This window comes from Crinia signifera, chromosome 5, assembly GCF_055691185.1.
Source record: "Crinia signifera chromosome 5, ASM5569118v1, whole genome shotgun sequence".
Taxonomy (NCBI): Eukaryota; Metazoa; Chordata; class Amphibia; order Anura; family Myobatrachidae; genus Crinia; species Crinia signifera.
In genome coordinates this window covers 301854543-301871473 of record NC_139221.1, presented here as the reverse complement: position 1 = coordinate 301871473, position 16931 = coordinate 301854543, and positions in this window count along the sequence as shown.

Genomic DNA, 16931 nt, shown 5'->3' with positions numbered 1-16931 from the left:
CATTAACCCCACAGGGAGCAGGGGCAGAGGTCTGGGAACGGATTCCCGCACTCCACACACATAGAATAAAAGGCAAAAATATAAATAAATAAGGAGCAGCTGTACAGCAGATACCAGAAGACAACATACTGTTCAGGCAGGCCATGGTGGGGACAAATGAGGACAATTATTAACCCCTGCTCCCATAGAGGTCTTGGAGATTTGACCTCACATACACCCCTTTCCCACCTAAGTCCTGGGTCTGACCTGATTTTTGAAACACAGTTCCAAACCGGGCCATACTGTGGAATGACCCCTTTCCACCACCTTTCTGACCCAGATTATTCCCATGTCAGAGATGTGTACACTGCATACAGGTGCAGTAGCACCGGGAGTCTCACGAGTAGCATTAGTTCCAGTAGAGGCTCCGCCCCCTGACATCACTGTCCCCCGGTTAGTGCAGCAGAAAGAAACAAGGGTGGAGACCAGGGCTATCTTAATGTAAAGGCTTACTGGGCAGCTTCCCTAGGGTCGCCCAATTATAGGGGCTTTGAGCAGGGGTTTGCTGGTGCCTCCAGTGTTTTTTGTGAGGGTAGCAGAGATTGCTACACAAAATCAGAGCTGCCGGGAAACATTCTCTACCGGCCTGCAGCCAAACAGATAATGGGCCAGATGCACTAATCTTCAAAAGTGATAAAATGGAGAGTGATAAATTATCAACCAATCAGCTCCCTGTCTGACATTTTTCAAACACAGTCTGTGACATGACAGGTAGGAGCTGAGTGGCTGGCTGTTTATCACTTTCCATTTTATCACTTTTGAAGCTTAGTACATCTGGCCCAATGGCGGTAAGCATGCTAATACCAGGTGGAGAGATACCATGGAAAGTTATGAATTTTTTACTTAAGTAAGGGCACAGGGTTGGCGCTACCCGCTCAGCAGAGGATGCAGTAATACAAGCCCAAACCAATCCTAAAAAGCCCCAAAAGAAGCCTAACTTACAGTTGTTTTTTTAATATATATATATATATATATATATACATACAGAGGAGTCCGGTCAATAAGCGCAAATAATCCCTAGTATAGGTAGAAGAACTGTCCATATGCTGGTAGGTCATGTAGTGCAGCTGTATTCTGGCGAGAGGTAACACCAAAACCTCAAGAAGAAGCACATGTAGAAGAAAAAACCAGAGAGTGCACGATGTGATTATAAACGTAAAGAGCACTTTTACTGTAGTAATATAGTCACATACTGTACATGTAAGGTTTAAAACAGCAGGCATGCAAAGGTATATTAACCCGGAGAAGCAAGTCAGGCATCCACACGCTCACACGGATAGCGCGGCGGCAGCTGAGAACTCCAAGCCGGGACCAAGAACAGATCAGACGACGATCACAGCGTCAACACGTCATCCAGGACCGCCCCTAGGGGGATCGTCGTCTGATCTGTTCTTGGTCCCGGCTTGGAGTTCTCAGCTGCTGCCGCGCTATCCGTGTGAGCGTGTGGATGCCTGACTTGCTTCTCCGGGTTAATATACCTTCGCATGCCTGCTGTTTTAAACCTTACATGTATGTGACTATATTACTACAGTAAAAGTGTTCTTTACGTTTATAATCACATCGTGCACTCTCTGGTTTTTTCTTCTACATATATATATATATATATATATATATATATATATATATATATATATATATATATATATATATATATATATATGTCCAAATAGGCGGCACTCAGAGACGATGTAAGTACAGTAGTTAAACCATGAAAGGTTTATTGTGCAAAACAAGGGCCCTTATTTATTGTGCAAAACAAGGGCCCTTATTTATTGTGCAAACCAAGGGCCCTTATTTTGCACAATAAACCTTTCATGGTTTAACTACTGACATCGTCTCTGAGTGCCGCCTATTTGGACATATATCTATAGGCCATCCAGGCTTTTGGGAAGGCACCTGGGCAAAAGACTACAGGACAGCAACCCCGAGTGCCGGCTTCCTAGGATCATATATATATATATATATATATATATATATATATATGAACAACAAACATTATTGATTATTTGATTAAAATACATATTATTTATACAATCTGCCTTTAATGCAGGAAGTCAGCATGAGCCAGGTGTTATGGTTGCCGCATGGGTGCTGGGCCCGGCATTTCTCTCGGCTGCCCTGCTCCTAACCCAGTCTATTCCTCCTTTGTGTTAGAAACCATGATTAATGGATCGGTTCTGTTTTTTGTCCTGTTCAGTTTGTGTTTGGCATCTGACTTTCTGTTGGCCTCCAATGGTTAGTCGTGCCATTGCAGCTTAATCTTCTGGAAACTTGATTTATTCACAAGGCTAATAGATAATGAGCTCGTTATTCCTGCTGGCAGGTTGGCTGGATATGTCACAGGTGTGTTAATCATCTGAGCCCTTCTTAAGGCATTCTCCCCAGCAATGCAGGGTCGGTGATAGCTTCTAGTTTCCTGTTTGCAATTTCCTGTTCCTGTTGCTGAGAGCTGCAGTCTTTGGGCTACCTGTTGGTCACCTGTCAGGTCATTGCTCCCTGCAGCTTGTCCTGGCTGCACTCCTGCCCTGTCCTGTTAGTCCTGGTCCTGTCAAGTGTCTTGTCCTTCTGCAGTCTGGGTCCAATCACAGTCCAGCCTTGGTCAAGTCTCTATCCTGTCCTGGTCCCATCCTGATTCGGTCCCGTCCTGATCTGGTCCTGTCTGGGTCCCGTCTCGGTCCGGTTGTGGTCCAGTTATTGTCCAGCCGTCATCTGGCTGCTGTCTGCATCCAGTCCTGTCTTGGTGCAGTCACTATCCACTCCTGGTCCTGTCTGGATCCAGGTCCATCTTGGTCAGCGAATTTCCATCCAGTCCTGCCAAGCCACCCCTGGCGTGCACGTTATCATCCTGTGCTGCCCGAGGTTTCGGTCCGGTCATGTAAGTGCTCCCGTGGAGCCTGGTTCCTTATCTTTCTTTTCTGCGGGCAAGCTGCCCTTTATCCTAAGTTATTATTTTCCTGGTCCAGCTATCCATGATTCAGAGAGGCCCACGGCTGTGGGTTCACGACTGTTTTGGGGTACCGTCGCTTTAAGTGTACTATTTTATGTTGGCGTGTATTTTGTTTGGTGGCACCCCGTCATTAGTTGGCCTGGTGCCTGTGACTTGGTCACACTCCCAGTCCTTGGCCTGGTGCCGTTAGCCAGGGTGTCCTGTCCAGTTAGTGCCTGTAGTTAGATCTCCTCTTGGTCCTGTCTGGGACGGTCGCCGTAGATTTGTCTTACCTTAAAACCTGATTGCATCGGGGTTGGAGCGGGCTTAACTCTACAAGAGAAGCCTAGCAACCTGCAGTCTACTGTCACCTGCCTGAGAAGGCCAATAGAGTCAGTGTAGGGTGCAGCGTGACCTTCCTAAACAGCAGTCACGGCTGAGGGCACAGCCCACCACCATCGTCAACACGTGCCTGTCACTGTACTCCAACGGTGGGTTCACACCCAGATCCATGACACTGTCACCCCTCCTCCTATCCCAGCCTATTCCTCCTGTGTCCCTTCCATCACCCCTCCTCCTATCTCAGCCTATTCCTCCTGTGTCCCCTCCGTCACCCCTCGTCCTATCTCAGCCTACTCCTCCTAGGTCCCCTCAGGCACCCCTCCTCCTTTCCTAGCCTACTCCTCCTGTAACCCATCCCGCACCCCTCCTCCTTTTCTAGCCTACTCCTCCTGTAACCCCTCCGACACCCCTCCTCCTTTACCAGCCTACTCCTCCTTTCCCTGACTCTGCCTTCTGCAGAACATGAAGATGAGGAGCCATAAGGATCTGTAAAGCACGGTTGCGCTACCCAGTATACACACAATACGATTACCTCCAGTTTACACAGAATAGCGTACGATAAAGGTAAGAGAAAAATCCATATACTCTAACACACACACACACACACACATACACACATACATACAGTACATAGAGCTTAGAAGAATATCTTGCACTCACTTGCCAGCGCACATTTCCCCCATTGCCCTTTGCAACACTACAGGTCACAGCAGAGACACAGTAACATATCAAGAATTCTGTAGCACTCAGGGTGTTATGTGGGGTGTGTGTGTGTGTGTGTGTGTGTGACACCATCTGTTACTACACCGAGTGACACCAACCCTAGTGACGCCTCTGGCTGGCAGCAAGAAATAGGTAAGTGTAGGGAAATAGAGAGGGGGGATCAGACTTGCTCACTAGGCTGCGTTTATTGGGAGCCTAGTGAGCTGGTTAATGCCGTCCCGCTGAACGCACGCCCCCGTCTCTCAAATAACCCATGCGATTCAGGATATGATGTGTATAAGCAGGAGTACTGGGGGCATTATGTGTAGCATGTGTGGCATACTGTGATGTGGCATATTGTTTAAAGGGAATTACGGTGTGTGGCAGCTGCATAATATATTTTGGGCATTACGGTGTGTGGTATGTAAGGTGCATTGCGGTGTGTGGCATAATGTGTAATGGGCATCACAGTGTGTGGCATAATGTGTAATGGGCATTACAGTCTGCGGCATATTGTGTATGGGGAATTGTGGTGTGCAGCATAATGTGTATGGGGAATTGTGGTGTGCAGCATAATGTGTAATGGGCATTACGGTGCACAGCATAATGTGTAAGGGCATTATTGTGTGTGGCATAAAGTGTAAGGCGCATTATGGTTTGTGGCATAATATGTAATGGGCATAATGGTGTTTTTGGTACTATTATGTGGCCACGCCCCTTCACCATAAAGCCACACCCCTACATTTTTTTGCCCACTTCGGCGTGTACTATTACGGTTTTGTGTATGTAGGGGGCAGCAATTTTCATTCTGGCACAAGGCACCTAAATGTCTATTTACGGCACTGGTATAAGTGCCACTGCTACTGTGGGCATTATATGTAAGGGGCACTACTGTGTAGTGTTACATTAATTATTGGCACTACTATGTGGTGCAATATGAATCAAGGACACTACTTGCGGTGTAATGTGAATAGGATGGAGGCATTAAAGTATGGGAGGGCGCACATTTATAGTTTGCAGGGGGGCGCCGAACACCCTAGCGCCAGCCCTGTAAGGGCCCCAATGCATTACCTTGCCTAGAACCCACAAGGGTGTTAATATGGCCCAGGTGGTTTGCTTATCAACATTTTTTTAAGCAAACATAATGCCACCTCAGGATATAGTAGAATAGCTTTCTTCTGTGGGTCTGTATGACAACCTCTTGCATTGTACTCTGTCCATGAGTATTACTGGCACATGGGCAATTTCTATGAGGATATACATTTTTTCAAGAGGAAGAGCTTATACAGTGGCTTGTCCAATTAGGTTGAGGCCGAAATGCTTCAAACACTTTTTTTTAAGGTATCCTGCTCACCATTTGTTTTGCCTAGAAAAATGCCTTCAGCAATGTAGGACCAGCAAAGTGGGACCTTTTGGTGGGAAAACTGTCAGTCATGAAACATTTGAGTTATGCCTAAGTACTGGTTTCACCCATGAGAGAGAACCACCTGGCTGGGGTAGTTACATAGTAGTAGTAGTACATTTATTTATAAGGCGCCGCAAAGTGTCTGCAGCGCCGTACATAGCAAACAAAAAACAAATGACAAGGTAACGTACAGGGTGTGTTGAAAAATACAGTATAAATAGGGGTATAGCTGGTAGAAATAAAATCAGCATCAGTTCAGAAGTAGGTGTCAAAATTGTCGAGGAGAGTGAAGATGAAGTAGAGGAAGGGAAGAACAGGGCAGGAGCACAGGTGAGGTAAAGAGGTAGGGTGAGTACGTGAGGCAGGAGGACCCTACTCATAAGAGTTAACATACTAAAAGAAGGTGGGTGGACGAACGAAAAACTACAGGATAAGTAGGAACGGAGGGGAACGGAGGCAGGATAGGAGGATCAAAAGAGGTTAAGAGGAGGGATAGGCTAGTCGAAAAAAGTGGGTTTTGAGGGAGCGCTTGAAGGAGGTAAGGGAATCAGAAAGCCTGATGGGTGGCGGGAGGTTGTTCCAGTGCAGGGGGGCAGCACGAGAGAAGTCTTGGACATGGGAGTGGGAGGAGATAAGGTGAGAGGTCAGTCGGCGGTCAGCGATGGAGCGAAGAGGACGGGAGGGAGTGTGGATAGAGATCAGTGAAGAGAGGTAAGGAGCGGTGGAGGGGGAGAGAGCCTTGTAGGTGGTGGTGAGGAGTTTAAAGAGAACTCGGAAAGGAATGGGGAGCCAGTGAAGAGATAGACAGAGGGGGGAGGCGGAGGTAGAGCGGCGGGAGAGGAAGATGAGCCTAGCAGCAGCGTTAAGAATGGTTTGGAGAGGTGAGAGGTAGCCCAGAGAGAAGGATGTTGCAGTAGTCAAGTAGTTAAGGCTTGTCACATAGTAGTTAAGGCTGAATAAAGGAAGACAGCCAGTTCAGTGAGGCAGGGAGGGCGAGGCGTCAGCGGATCACCCGCAGTGGGGGCTTGGTCAGCACGATTGTGACCATGTGGCCACACCCCCACCATGCAATGCCGGGATTTCAGGCATTGCACAGCGGGGAGCAGGGCTGCAAAGATGCAATTTGCGTTATTTTCTCCCACGCACCACCTGCCAAGGGAGGTGGTGTCATGGGAGACTGGCCATATTCCGGAAGGCTTACCCCGGGGAGCCGGGAGGGGGACCCGATTTCACTGACCCTACTGGCCAGGCAGCCCTGATTTACCTTTCTGCACTTGCAGGGAAAGGGGCACGAAATCCCTGCCAGGGATCAGCCAGGTGCCGGGGGGGGGGGGGGGGGGGGATCTGTGCATGAACGGTCAGCGCTGGACTACCCCCCCCCCCCATCTGACCCCGCTGACCACACCACCACCTACAATGGGTTACCATCATCTCAGAATGGCAGTAGCCCTGGGGCCCAATGTGATGCTGCCCGAGGTTGATAAATCGGGGAGCTTCGCATGCCCCATAGAAACCTATGTGGGTTGCGGCTGGTGGCAGGGCAGGAGGGATCGAAGCAGAGGTCCGTCCTACATACATCAGGTGATAACTGGTGTTTTCGGGGACTTGGCCTTAAATATTACATAAGAAATGATCCCCTTAATGAATTCCTCTATTTCCTAGCATTTTGCTAAGCCTGTTATTCATTGTACCTCTAGTGCCATCTAGTGTCCTCACAATAAAAATGCAGCAAAATCAAACCTGTAGCTACAGTATATGTGAACGGTATAAACCATTGCTCATTGATTTGCCTCAGACAGATGTGTCACGTTATATAGCTGTACAGATTTCCTCCTCCCAACAGGCACTAGGTTTACCAGCCAGTATATGTGACATGGAGCCCACGTGGCATAGTGGCAGACACAAGAATAACTAGACATTCGTACAGTGGTGTAGCTAGCTGCCACGGCGCCTGGAGCAAGGGCATGTTTTGCGACCCCCCCCCCAATTTGTAGTAGGTGAGGCTCCTGCGCAGCGAAAAGGGGGCATTGCCTAACATTATACCACACACTGTAATGCCTATTATATATTATGCCACACAAATGCGGCTTACCTAAATGCTTGTTTCCAGGAGTTACATGCTCGATGCCAGGGGTTTCATGCTCGTTGCCATTGGGGATCACATGCTCCTTGCCCAGAGGGTTATATGTGTAATACCCCCATAGTAGATACTCCTTTCACAGACTTGTGGGGGTATCACTGCTGTAATAACTCCATTATGGTTGTGGTTAAGTAACCCCCATTTCCCCCTTGGCAGCAGCAGGGCAGACAGGTATAAACTCATATTCACCTAATTACAATCGGGCCAGCAGAAGAAGGGCAGCCCACCCCCTATGTTTGTCAAGTTCTTTTATTAAACTAACAGCGGGGCAGGGAGGATAAAGAGGGGAGTCCAGCCCCTATAATGTGTCCTGCAGAGTATTGCAGCGGAAGAGGTAACAAGGGCAGAGTGGTGGTCCAGCAGAAGGGAATGTGGAGTCTTACCCTCTGTTGTGGCGCATCTGCCCCCTTCGATCTCCAGCTGCTGTGATCTTCAGCACTGCCCGGGATGCAGAGCACTGCTCCAGGCTGCGCTCTTTGTCCAGGGTTCCGGGTCTCTGCACAAAGAACAGCCGCAGCCCGGGTCCTTGTAACTTCCTCCGCACAGCGCTGTCCTTCTGCTGCAGATGCCAGGGTGAAGTCCTCCACGGAACTCGGCGGTCATCCTTTGCGCCCTTCTGTTTCTTTTGAGGCACTTACCCCCTTACTTTCAGCACTGGCTGGCGGTGCAGGGAAGTGCAAAGCTGGTGGTACTCTGCATGTCACCCGGGCCCCGACACAGCGGTGAGTGGTGAGCGGGCGAGGGAGCAGGTAGAGCTTGCGGCGCCCTGCTTGTCACCCGGCATAGTGGTGAGCGGGGAGCCGGGAGCAGGCAGGGGAGCAGGCAGGGCTGGCAGGCGAGCTGGCAGTGCATGCACGGTTTTGGCGCCCTTTGATCTTCCGGCGCTCGGAGCTGGTGCTCCGCCAGCGCCACCCTCGCTACACCCCAGCATTCATAGTATGTAAGGACACCTATTTAGCAACTGATGGTAATAAATATATATAGCACATATAATTTGGACAGCAAAGATGGGCCTCCTTCAGCTCAGCAGCTGCACCCCTTGTATCTATGGTAGTTACGCCCTTGGCCAGACAGTGTTGGACATTCTCATGGAGGAGCTGCAAGCAGCTTCTCAGTGTCCGCTTGGTACGAGTCTTTGCGGTTTTTGTTTTGTTTTGTTTTTTTTAACCCATGGATGCCTACTGGGAACAAAGCGGACATGGTCTACACCGGAGGGAAGTGAGAATTTTTTTTCACAGGTACCCATTCGGATTTCTACAGGACAAGCGGACCGATCCTACAGCACTACAAGTCCCAGCGGGCCCATTAATGCTCAGTATGCTGGATTTTTGGTTCTCCAAGTTCCTGCATGCGGGGGTGGCTTGCTGGGAGTTGTAGTTCCACTACAAAATCCAATACTTATTTATTTACTTCTTTATTGGTATTAGCCCACCACCCACAGCCCAGGGGTGGCGGAGACAGCCCTGGCCTTCAGCCTGGGCTGGGGGTGCCCTGAAGGGAGGCATTTATCGAGGGGTACCCACTCACCCAGGGATCCAGACAGAGCTGATAGCCATGGTTGTTCTGCTTTTGCCAAGTGAACTTGTGCAAAAAGTTTCCTTCGGCTGCGGCATGACACCCCTGACTGCTGGAGCCTGGTGCTAATTAGAAAAATACGGGGGGTCTCCTTTTCTTTTTGTCCCCCCATATTTTTGCACTGCCAGCTCGCCCGCTCCCGGCTCCGCTTCCCGCTCCTGGCTTCCCGCTCCCGGCTTCGTGCTCCCTTGCCCGCTCCCGGCTCCCCGCTGTGCCGGGTGACGCGTTGCCAAGTGGGACTGAATTGTGCAGCAGCCTGCTCCCTTCTCCCTGCCATTATTTTCAATTCACGTCTCCCGCTGTAACGCTAGCCAATAGGCGCTTGCGGTCCAGCAGCCAATCAGAAGCAGCATTGATGGCTGCTGAACTGCGAGCGCCTATTGGCTAGCGGTCCAGCAGGAGACTTGAATTTTAAATAATGGCAGGGAGCAGGCTGCTGCACAATTCAGTCCCCCTTGGCAACAAGCAATTTCAGTCCCCCTTGGCCACGAGCAATTTCAGTTCCCCTTGGCAACGAGCATTAAGCCCCCTGGCATCGAGCATGAAGCCCCTGGCATTGGGCATGAAGTTCCTAGCAATGAGCATGTGGGTAAGTGGCACTTATATGTGTATAGTATGTAATGGCCATTACGGTTTGTTATATAGTATACAACGGGCATCATGTGTGGCCTTATGTGTAATTGTCATTAAAAGTTCGCTAAAATTTTCAATGGGCATTACGGTGTGTGGTATAATGTTACGCCGCACCCCCTTTTCACCGCACAAGAGCCCCACCTACTACAAATCGGGGGGCGCAAAACATGCCCTTGCTCCGGGCACTGTGGCACCTAGCTACTCCACTGGGATGGGTATACTCCTGTGTGTGTGTTGGGGGATCACCGGGTGGACACCACCCTCTTTTTCATGGGGGGGACTCGCATTTTACATACAGAAGCATTGCATGGATTTCAGCAAAATACGGATGGGAAATGTGTTGCATTTTCCATTTGTATTTTTTGCAGAATTTATGGTCATATTCATCAGTACAAATTATTGTAAATTTGCTAATCTGATAGAACTCTATGACCATGTACGGCCGAGTTCTATCGATGGTGAACTCATTTGTACACCTGAATTCGGCTGAGCCTGCCGTACGTAAATAATGCATTCGTACTCACTCAATCTTAGTGCATTTCCCCTGGGGTGTCAGCAGGTGCCACAGGGAGTCTTAAAGGGACTTGTCTATTTTTGCTGGTTGGGCATAGTTGCCTACCCTCCTGCATTCTGCAGGAGATTCCCTAAAATAGCAGCAATCTCCCTCTCTCCCTCATTAGTCTAGCAATCTCCCTCATGTCACCTAGCCCACATTACACTGTTACATCATAGTTACATACCCTCCTGCATTCTGCAGGAAACTCCCTGATATAGCAGAAATCTCCCTCTCTCCCTCATTAGTCTAGCAATCTCCCTCATTTCTCCTAGCCCACATTACACTTTTACATTTTTGGGTAAAAAGGAATGAGAGACAGATACATTTACATTGAATCATCAGCACCATTTCCCAGCACTATACCAAGTATTGTAGCTCTTACTAACTGCTTTGGGGATCATCTACATTTGGATATAAGTCATTTTATAAGATTCCTCTCAGATGTAGCAGTACACACACTTCTAGGTGCCACGTTCACAATCTCTTTTCACAATCTCTCCATATATGGAACTAGACACGCCCTTTGGGTGGAGCATGAAACGCCCCCTCTATGGGGGCCTTGCAAAATTCTACTACCAACTATAATCTCCCTGAAACTAGTTTTCAAAAGTAGGCCAGTATGCATTTGGGACTTCATGCTCAGTGGCGTAGAGGGGGAGGGGGGTGTACTTTTTCAAGCCCATGTGTGCTGGGGGGGGGGGGGGGGGGCCCGGGTCTCGCTCCCCTCTCCCTCCTTGCAGTGCCAGAGAGCCAGGCAGTGGGGAGAGAGGTGATAGGCAGCACAGCCTCTCTCCCCAGCTCAGCACATGCTGCTCAGTGCTGTGTGCTGAGCTGGGGAGACCACCGCTGCAGAAGCAGCCTGTCCTCTCTGTGTGTGTGTGTGGGAGGAGGCACCCGTCCACACAAATTACAGGTTTTTAATACTTACCCCTCCCGGATACCACACCCTCACCCAGTGACCACGCCCCCTTCATTTGACCATTGCCTGGCTGACCTTTTGGGCGCCCCTGTTCATTCGGAGTTGGATGTATGCCTGTTTGTGGACTAGGACAAAATGCCAATCCATACCACGCCGGTGGTAAGCCTCGCAACCTGGCAGATACTGTAATAAACTCAGGCTTGCCTACCCTCCCGGAATGGCCAGGAGCCTCCCGAAAATCGGGTCCTTCTCCCGGCCCCCTGGGAAGGTGGGCAAGTCTCCCGCTTTCTAGGGACAGCCCCCGCTCCCCCCATGCCCGCTGGTTAAAATACCATAAATCGCGGGTCCGCGGTGGTGGTGGTGGGGGGGGGGGGCTGTGCTTAAATTACGCGATTGCAGCATTTTGCATCATTTAAGCCCCGTCCCCTCTCTGCGGCCCGTGAATCACTGCATTTTTCGGCATTGGGGGGTAGGACCAAGTGAGGTCAGCCTCCCCCTTGACGGGTTGCCTCTCCGGGCTTCTCCCGGAGAGGTGAAATCAAAAGTTGGCAAGTATGAATAAACTCTTATGCCATGTGCCGCTTCTCAAAAGCCACAGATGGGACATTACCCCGAGCTATGATATGGTACATGGCAGCACTTTCTAGTAAGGGAAAGCAGTGTATAAGGAATTTATACACATCTTCATCACAGTTTTTTGAGCAATCCAAACATTCTAATTATTGACCACTTTCCTTTTTATTTGATGGTGCTCCCAAGAGCCTGGGGTGGTGGGGTGATGAAATGTCATGTCAGTGGGACTCTTAATGTAAAAAGTTGGTTTAAACGCTGCAGTTAGCGGGGTCCAAAAACTAAACAAACCCGGAATGTGTCCCACCTGTGTAAATACATCATTTTTCTATGTTATTGATGTATTAGAACAAAGCTAATTTAAAACATCCTTGTAAAAATGTAGATTTGCAACAAGACTAAAGTAAAGTTAGAATATCATAATTGGAAAGAGTATATATTTTGCTATCAAATAGTCAAACTTTATTTCAGTGAAACAACAAAATAGCTAGAGAGATAGCTAAAGCAACACTGACATCTTCAGACAAAACTTGGGTACTACAGTATTTATTAAAAAGGTTATTTCTTATTAATATTAACATTACCCAGTAACATGTAATTAATAATAATCTATGGAGCGTGGAGAACTTCCCCTCTCTGTCCCGTCTGACCCCATTCCCTCCTGACAGCTCCTTAATTAATGTGGTAATTCAGGAGGACAAATTTCCACCATCCCTCATTGTTACCATCCTGTCACCATGGCAATGGCCAGCTTGCCAATGCCAGTTTGGGGTGGGCGCTGACATCAAATGTCTTTTTGGCGATCTCCAACGGTAATAAAAGTCAATTCTGACTGACTGTTATTACTGAAGGGGAGAGAAATCATTCGATTTTGTTTCGATGTTTGCCGACCATCAAATGGTTTCTCTACTCTTTGGCCGCAAGCGAGGGGATGTATTCTTGTACATATCCCCTCGTATGTTACCGGGGTGATGTGGGCGGGAGTTCAGCGTGGCGGCACTGACCTGTTTGCTAGGCTGCAAGTATATGCAGACTTGCGAACATGTCTGAATCAGGCCCTATGCTTGCTGTGAGATAATGGATGCGAGTATTGGATGAGCACTATGCAGGCTGTGAGATAATGCATGCAGGTAATGGATGCGCACTATGCTCGCTGTGAGATAATGCACTCAGGTAATAGATGAGCACCATGCAGGCTGTGAGATAATGCATGCAGGTAATGGATGAGCACCATGCAGGCTGTGAGATAATGCATGAGATAATGCATGTGTGAGATGGGTGTAGGGCCTAGTGCCCGGCTAATTGGGCCACGGGCCTAATGCCTGGCCTAGCAGGACAGGGGCCATGGGGAGGAGGGGCCAGCTAAACACTACGGGTCAGGTGGGCCCGACAATCAAGTGGCCACGGGCCAAGAGGGCCAGACTATACGCCCACAGGCCGGAAGGGCCTGACTTTGCCCACAGGCCTTGTGCTCGACACCCGGTGGTCTAGGGTAGGGGTAGGTGGCCCAAGGGAGAGGCTGCGAGGGGGGGGGGGAGCTTCCTCAGCTCTGATGCTTCCCACCCCCGCTGGCCTCTCCGTGGGTGGGCGCCATCTTCTTTCTTCTGCCGCTGGCCTGTCCTGGCCAGCGGCGGTGCCGGTTCTCCTCTTCCTGCAGAAGGTGCCGGAGATCTTCTTGCTTGATCCCGGCGTCTTCTGGCCTCTTCAGCGGCCGCCGGAGCTCTTCTCTCCGTCGCCGCAGTCTCCTTTTCCCGGCGTCTTCTCTCTTCAGCCGGGGCTCTCCTGCGCTCCGCCAGCATGGGTCCTTCTTCCTTCGCATCCCAGCGGCGTCTGACATCAGACGCCAGGGGCGGGGCCGAGGATGGCACGGCAAGCACTGATTGGCTCGCCGCGGACGTCTCCTATTTGCCGCCGATTCGGGAGCCGTGATTGGCTCCCGAATGGTGGGATATTCAAACTGCCGCGCGCGGCGCTCTGAATTGGCAGCCGAATTGGCGTCAAATTCAAAACCCCGCTCCGTCCACCGCCGCTTCGCCGCCCTCCGTGCTGGCAGCGCTGGGATCGGTGCCTTGATCCCAGCGCTGTCCCTCTCCCCCACCTGACACTGTTGTTGCTCCAGTGCTGGGAGCAGGGGAGCTTTCCCAGCACCGGGGCACATTATTTCATTCCCCGCCCCTTTTTTCTTTGTAGTCCCTACAAAGTCCTCACTCTCCACTAACCGGGGGTCAGGGCATTCCGAGGTCTTCCCAGTGAAGTAGTCTTCAAGGGCCCAGCCTGGACCCACTGTGACCCCACTTTCTTCCACTGGCTCCGGACTCATCTCCATACCTCCTGACACTACTCTTCGGATCCTCTGGGGAAGTGGCTGCTTGTTATGGCCATTCACCATAGGCCACCAGGGAGAATCCTCTTCAATGGGTGCAGCAGCTACCCATGCTTTTTCCTCTACCTGGTCTGGGTCGTCTTTGTGGGCTCCATGGGGTGGAGCTGACCACCAACCTACGGCAAATTCCTCCGGGGCATCTCTTTCCTCCCGGGCAATCGTCACCATCGGACAAGCTTCTTCATGGGGCACTTCCAACGGTTCCATATCTCTGGGAACGGTCCCTCCCATGGCATCACCATCCTCTCGTTCCCCTTCCTCCATCCAAATCCGTTCTTCCAGCAGGGGGTCTTGTTCCAGGACCTTCTCTTCCTCTTCTCCGAGAGTGATCGACTGCGAACACTGCTCCACATCCTGCCAATCCGGTTCTTCAGACATGGCTAACACTTTAGAGTCTGGACTCTTCTCCACAGACTCTGGCGCCAGGTGCCGACTGTCTTCCTCAGCGTACTCCCTCTTTTCCGCTGGTACTTCACGATACCAAGGGCATTCCTGTTCTAACTGTCCAGGTTGAGGACTCTTCCAACCTCGGGAACTTCTGGGCTTCTTTGCCACTTCTCTGGCTTCTTCTTGCCGTTTCTGGACTCCGCCATCAGGGATCATCTACTCTTCAGCCATCCGGTCCGGGTCCCCACGTTCCCATCGTTGCTCCGTCTGTGGCCTCAACGTTGACTTGGTCTTCGGCAGCCTGTTCACCCAAGGACAGTCCAGTAGCAGATGTCTCGGATCTCCACATTCCTCACACCGTGCTGGCAGAGGGGGGGTGCAGGAGTAATGGTGGATGGTGGCTGTGGAGTAATGGTGGATGGTGGGCGTGTACTGTAGCCCTGGCTGGGCACGGGGAGGTGATGTCAAGGGGGTGAAACGTTATACACATGAAAACGTTATACACATAAAACACTGGTCTTTTCCCTGGGGGGGGGGGGGGGGGTTGTGTATGGCGGGAACGTTAGCTACACAGGGTGTGAGTGACAGATCTGGCTAAATATATTATATTTGTCTGTCTGCTGTTGCTTACCTACTGACGTATATATAATACCTGTCAGCTGGTGCCTAGTACTGATGTGTGTATATATATATATATGTATATATATATATATACACTAAACATCGTCACTCACCTTTCCTGGTTTTGGGGTGCCCTATGGCTTGTGACCACATTGTTTAAACAGACATTGTAGGGGCGCTGCACACACTAAATGAACTGATAATAAATAGTGGAGATTTGGTTCATGAATTGATCAATGCATTTAAGCCTGTAGCCCCCTTCACGGGACCCCACTTTTCTGCAGGTCCTAACACTATCGCTGAAAATGGTTACAATACACATAACTATCACATCAATGTTTGATTCTAGGCATGAACCAAATCTCCACTATTTATTATCAGTTAATTTAGTGTGTGCAGAGCCCCTACAATGTATATATATATATATATATATATATATATATATATATATATATATATATAATCAATGTGTGTACCTAGGTACTGGGGCGGCACTCGTAGGGCTTCACTCATTCAAAAGAACTGCAAGCCACACTGCAGTGAGTTCTAACGTTTCGATAATTTAATATCGTTATCAAAGGTCTTTGATAACGATATAAAATTATCGAAACGTTAGAACTCACTGCAGTGTGGCTTGCAGTTCTTTTAAATGAGTGAAGCCCTACGAGTGCCGCCCCAGTACCTAGGTACACATCGACTATTTGATTACCTTGTGGAAGGCACCGAGGCATTTAAAATTCTAAGGAGGAGTGCCGGACCCCCAACCCTTGCTATATATATATATATATATACATCCTGATGACGATGGTAATAAACATCGAAAACGTTTGATCACAATTCTATGCATCATTTCTCGTTTATATGAGTCTCCGGGTGCCGCCTAAGAACTGTACTATATATATATATATATATATATATATATATATATATATATATATATATATATATATATATATATATATATATATATATATATATATATATATATATTTACCTGTCTGCTGGTGCATACCTACTGCCATATATATAATTCCAGTATGTTGGTGCCTACCTAGCTTACTGACGTATAATTCCACTCAGTTGGTGTCTAACTACTGGCATATATATATATATAGACGTTTTTCATAAAGCAGCACTCCCCTTCAGCCTGACAATAAACTGGTGCCCTCCGTGTGATGTGCCTATAGGAGATAGGCGCTATGTAGGATACTGGTGGACGGTGGCACTCAAAAAAAAAAACGACACAAAACGGCTGGATTAGTGTCCCAACGTTTCGAGACCTGGGGGTCCCTTTATCAAGGTGCAGAAGATAACAAGTGATACAAACAAACTCATACCTTTTATGCCGTCCGTTATCTTATCAGTTACCCCTGTGGCCGACACTATGTCGGCAAGACAATTCGCACTTTCAAAGAAAGAGCTGCCGCACATAGATCGGCCATTAAACAAGCCCTGCTGTCAGGCAGCAGTGATCAGCCCGTGGCAAGGCATTTTCTTGCCGCTCGCCATTCCTTGTCTTCTTTGAGACATAGGATTATAGAACAGATCCCCGCACTTAAACGAGGTGGTGACAGAGGACTAATGTTGAGTAGAGCGGAAAGCCGGTGGAATCACCGGTTAGATACTCTGTCACCCAAAGGGTTAAATGAACACGCAGGATTGTCAGCATTTTTGTGATCCCTGACAGTTTCAGCTTTTGTAGTTGTTCATAATTTATTTATCAGCAATCTTTT